The sequence below is a fragment of the Podarcis cretensis genome, assembly GCF_951804945.1.
Source record: "Podarcis cretensis genome assembly, chromosome: 13".
NCBI classification, from domain to species: Eukaryota; Metazoa; Chordata; class Lepidosauria; order Squamata; family Lacertidae; genus Podarcis; species Podarcis cretensis.
In genome coordinates, this window is record NC_137182.1 from 46,410,527 (window position 1) to 46,416,492 (window position 5,966).

The following is a 5,966-nucleotide window of genomic DNA, read 5'->3' on the forward strand; positions in this document are numbered from 1 at the left end:
TTTCGGTGTGAGAAAGTTATATGTTTGGCGGCCCCGGGGAGGATGCAGGTTCCAAAGGATGGGCAAAAGGAACATCTGGATGAGTTTTTAGAGGAGCCTGAGAACTCAACCAATTGCAGGAAATTTCTCTTCCCTTTCTGTTTGGTGTTGCTGACGGAAGAGGAGAGAACACTGGAGGCTAGGAGATGAGCCCTAACTTGGTAATTTGCTTTTCCCTTCGTACGGACTGGACTTTTCCAAACCACCATGTGAGCTTCACAGCCCTTTGACAGCAAATCCACAAAGCCCTAGCCCATAACAAACTTGTAAGAGCCCACCCCTTTAACTAGGTGAGATCATCACATCTCACTGGCTTTTCAGTTTCCCATCATTTTGAGATTGGGGAGGGAGGTATTTGCACTGCACTTCGTCTCCTATGTCAGGTGTGCATGGGAACCATGTCGGCCTGCGGAACTGAGACAAGGCAGAGGTCAACGAGAGCCTTATGCAATAGCTACTCTGCTTAACTTCTCCACAAATCAACTGTTTTAGAAATACAATCCATCCCTGGTGAAGAAATATTTTCAGCTTATTGCTGACCTTTCAGTTCAACTTCGAATTGTCTCTCCCAAGCAGCCTTTGTTGGGCTATAGAACCACTGCAGGCATTCTACATGCATCCGTATAATATATAGGTCGCAATTACAGGATCAGTAAATACTGGAGCCTTTCAGATCCATAATTGTTTTTCCCCCCTCTCCAAATAATTACTATGAAATTGGAGAGCTCCTTCCCACTGCTACCACCACCACCAGTTATTTGGATCTGTGTGTTTACAGTCGTAAGGGACCTCCGCTGTGCAACTCGGAATGCAGCAAGTAACATGATACCATGAATTGAGATGATGGCTTAGCAAAGCTTTATCTGCAGACATTCAGACATTACATGGTTCACTGGGCACAGGTGTCCCATAGCAGATCAGAACTTCTGGCAAGTATTCTTGACAGCCGTTCAGGCTTGGGGCGAGGGTTGTCCCTTGAACGCTTGCTTGCCTGTCTTGGGTGCTTAAAATTGCCTAGAAATTGGGGAAGAAATCTCCTTTAGGCACGTGTGGCTGTGAAAACACAGCTGTGTTTAGGGTGAGAAAGGAGATGAATAACATTCTTTGTTTACACATCTCTGCTGCAATGAATTGGAAAATAGTTTTGTTTGGTTGCTGTGGCTATAACTAAAAAAAGGCATATTTATTATTTTAGCAATTTATATACCACTTAGTCACAGTGGGGTACATAAAGCAGTCAGGGAATTGAAAGTGTACTGCTAATATTATCAAAGCTAACTGGTTGGTGTCACCAGCCTGCAGAAACTCCCAAAGAATGGCCACAGTGGCATATTAGATTGACAGGTGCCTATCAGGAGCTCCTGTGCTGCGGCTGCTGCTGCTGCCACCATTTTTTCTATGTATAAATGCTGGTTGAGATTCTAGTTTCTTAATCCAGGACCCAGCTACTCGGGTCATGTGGTGCATGAGAGCAGAGTTGGACAGTGGCCCGGCTTGTGAGAATACAACGATGGCTTCCTGCGGACAAGCAAGTTCTATTGTGAATTGCCCAAATGCCCTGAACTCTGCTGTTGCTGAGCTGGGAGGAAACAAACCATATCACTGACTCGGGGCACTTCCAGCCGCACACTATTTTGGGGTGGGATTCAGTCACACCCCAGCAAATTCAGGTTGTAGTTTATAGAGAGGTCTTACGCAACCAATCTTCTTTCCCCAACAAAGCAGACTTAGAATCATAGAATCATAGAGTTGGAAGAGACCACAAGGGCCATCGAGTCCAACCCCCAGCCAAGCAGGAAACACCATCAGAGCACTCCTGACATATGGTTGTCAAGCTCTGCTTAAAGACCTCCAAAGAAGGAGACTCCACCACACACCTTGGCAGCAAATTCCACTGTCGAACAGCTCTTACTGTCAGGAAGTTCTTCCTAATGTTTAGGTGGAATCTTTTTTCTTGTAGTTTGGAACCATTGCTCCGTGTCTGCTTCTCTGGAGCAGCAGAAAACAACCTTTCTCCCTCCTCTATGTGACATCCTTTTATATATTTGAACATGGCTATCATATCACCCCTTAACCTCCTCTTCTCCAGGCTAAACATGCCCAGCTCCCTTAGCCGTTCTTCATAAGGCATCGTTTCCAGGCCTTTGACCATTTTGGTTGCTCTCCTCTGGACACGTTCCAGTTTGTCAGTGTCCTTCTTGAACTGTGGTGCCCAGAACTGGACACAGTACTCCAGGTGAGGTCTGACCAGAGCAGAATACAGTGGCACCATACTTCCCTTGATCTAGATGCAATACTCCTATTGATGCAGCCCAGAATTGCATTGGCTTTTTTAGCTGCCGCGTCACACTGTTGGCTCGTGTCAAGTTTGTGGTCAACCAAGACTCCTAGATCCTTTTCACATGTACTGCTCTCAAGCCAGGTGTCACCCATCTTGTATTTGTGCCTCTCATTTTTTTTGCCCAAGTGCAATACTTTACATTTCTCCCTATTAAAATTCATCTTGTTTGTTTTGGCCCAGTTCTCTAATCTGTCAAGGTCGTTTTGAAGTGTGATCCTGTCCTCTGGGGTGTTAGCCACCCCTCCCAGTTTGGTGTCATCTGCAAATTTGATCAGGATGCCCTTGAGTCCATCATCCAAGTCGTTGATAAAGATATTGAATAAGACTGGGCCCAAGACAGAACCCTGTGGCACCCCACTAGTCACTCTTCTCCAGGATGACTTCATGCACAAGAGAAGAGATGGGGGAAATCTCTGGAACGGGTGGGGATAACACTCGCTTTGACATGTTGCCTAACCTCCCTCCCCTCAAGCAAATCAGGCGAAAGGCGCAATAAAAGTATTTTACTTGGGAGCACACCTAGTGAGGGGTTTTTTGAACCGTTAATTGTTCATCTTTTGACACCCCGTGGGTGGAAGCCAAAAAGAAACATTGAGTTCCACTTCTGGAACATAGGAAGCTGGATTCTTGGTCCATCTATCTCAGTATCAGCAACTCTCCAGGGTTTACGAGCAAGGTCTCTCCCATCACTGCCTGGATATTATGGGAATTGAACCTGGGAAATTTTGCATTCAAAGCAAACCCTTTCCCCCCAAGGAACTCTTAGCCCAACCGGATCAAGCCACCTGCATTGTTTGGGGAGAAGCAAGCCCCGAATGCTAGCGTTGGAGAAATTTAAAATAGGATTCCTAGACTGGAGGATACCCTCAGAAAAACCCAAAGGCAAAAGATGCAGGCTCCAAGTGAAAAGAGAAGCCTTTATTGAAATACAGATGCACACAGGGGCAGCTTCAAAAATGAGGAGGCGGCTGCTAAGGCTACACCCAAAGCAGTGTTTTTTTAATCCACACGTGGATTTGCTCCCTGCTCAGAGGATCACAGCAATTGTAATAGATGCAACTCACTGTCATCATCCTGAACTAATCAAAATTATTTGGCTCTTCAGCCCTCATCATATGTGGTTGCAAATAACCAAATAACCATTTCTGAGAATGTGTCTGACTAATTTGCCTATTCATTAAATGTCTCCCAATATCCTCTTTCATCAAGATTAATCCCAGTTACCATGCCTAGCCGATTCTATTTCCAAGCATACAATGGCCAACCGTAGATTCCAAGTTATTTTTTTTCGATGTTCTCAGAACAGACGTTTACTACATACACTACCTAAAAGCAGCTTGTTCTGTACTGCAAAAGGTAGGAATGCACAGAAACCTTAGCATTTTCCATTTAAAACTTTATCCAGGAGAAAAACTAAATTATGACCAAACCTGCCACTCCCTTTAAAGTTTGGGAACCAAGCATTCAGGGAAGAACTTAAGATAACTGATGCCAAGGGATTTGTTTAAAGCAGCCGGGCCATTTGTTTAGGAAAGCAGCAGCTGGGTTGGTCATACGCTGCCAGCATGGATCGCTGTCCTAAGCAAAACAGGATCCACTTCTGTTGAGTTGGAATAAACGACAGACGAGTAGCAGGTGTCATCTGGGAGGCATCCTCTCGAGCATGTCTCGGGGAGTCCCTTTTATTGAATAATACAGCATTGCCACATATGTGCTTGTTGCTGATTGGTTAATACAAGTACAAAGCAAGGGATACATATAGGTATTAATCACTAATAGATTAAAGGCTGAGAAAGGGAACACAGAATTAGACAGGCATAAAAACCACCTAATTAAATTATAACTGGTGATTAATAGAACAAGACCTAAAACAATTAATGATTGATAATGTGAAACAAAAGGACATATCAATCACATTCCATAGATGTGATCAACTATGCATTAAGAACAGGTCAGAATGCCATGTTTGTATGAACTAAGTGTGAACTTGAACATTCTGGGGTGATGAGAAAATGTCTCAACCTAGAACGGTTTGTACAGAAGCAAAAACTTTCCTACACACTTCCTTCCGAAGACTAGTCAGAGTAGCGGGCAGTGACCCTCCACTGTTCCAGCCCAATGTGCAAAGTGAACCTGCGAACATTCAAGCATAGATGCTCTGCGAGAGCTAATGGCTTTCCCCAAAAACGTTCCTTGGCCCGTACGGGGATCGAACCCGCGACCTTGGCGTTATTAGCACCACGCTCTAACCAACTGAGCTAACCGGCCGGCTGCTGAGCTTCGGAAAGTGGGTGGGAAATTGTGCGTGCTTTACCCCAAAACGACAAATTAGATCAGCCCCCGCATTTAGAACAAAGATGAGAAATGTTTCCAACAGACGAGGATCTTGAGTGGAGCCGAGTTCAGATCCTGCCGTCATCCGTGAAACAGCCACGTTTCTTACTAGGCGGCTTAAGTCTGGAGATTTCTTTCGTATCTCGTTACGCGCAAGTCCGGGGTGGGACACATCGGGGGCACGCTTCTCTGAGCGAGGTGCCCGCAAGCCGGTTCCTGCCACACGTGCCTCTGGACCGTGTGCGGTAGAAGGCGCTCAAGTCGGCTCTGCAGGCAGCAATGCATTGAGCAGACCATCTCTTGGATCTGTGGATAAACCCCAATTCCCATCAGCCTCAGCCCCCATGGCCAATGATCAGGGATGATGGGAGTTGTAGTTCGGCAATGCCAAGAGGGCTGCGCAGGCTCCCCCATCCCTGCTTTAAATGCTTTGCATGCGTGCGCGTGTTTTGTATTTCGCCCAGCCCTCGGGGAATCACCGGGAGAGCGATTGCAAAGGGAGCCAATGCGGCGCCAGCCAGAGGTTTCGTTAAAGTGCAACTCCCATCAGCCCCAGCCAGCATGGCCAACCGCCAGGGATGATGGGAAGCGTGGTCCAAACCATCTGGAGGGCACCACGTTGGCTACCCCTGGCGGATCTCGGTTCCACCTTTCCGCCGCGGGGATTCAGGCCCCGGCATTTCCTGTCCATCGCTCCGGAACTCCAAAGGGCATGTGCCCTATGCAAGCGCGCCTTGCAAACTTAATCCAGTTTAATTACTCACGCCCACCAATGCCCTTGAAAGCGACGCAGATAGGTGTACACTCGGGCCGTTTGCAGCATTCAGCCCTCCTGCATCGTCACTCGCCCCAAGGAAAATATTAGCATTTTGATTTAAAGGTCTGATCCTACGCGCTAAGAATTCAGTTTATTAAGGCCCATTGGACGCGGCATTGGGCTGACTCCGGAGCAAGTCTGCCTGTCCTCATACCCGCATCGCTTCTGCAGAAATTGAGTTTGGCACAGTAGCTTCTACTATCGAGATGATCGCGGAAAGATAGACAGACCCGCCTCCCCCCCCCCCCGCAAGAAAAATCGCATTTCCCCTCCCGCCTGTCCTGGTTTAACCCGCCAGGTTTTCATTCATAAGCCCTTGGAGCGCTCAGGTCAGGCTGGGCTATACAGGCCCCGCCCACCACGGCTGTGCAGAGAAGGAAAAAGGAGGGGGCGCGTCAGGCATCGCTTTCCCGATTGGTGCACCAGAGGAGTGAC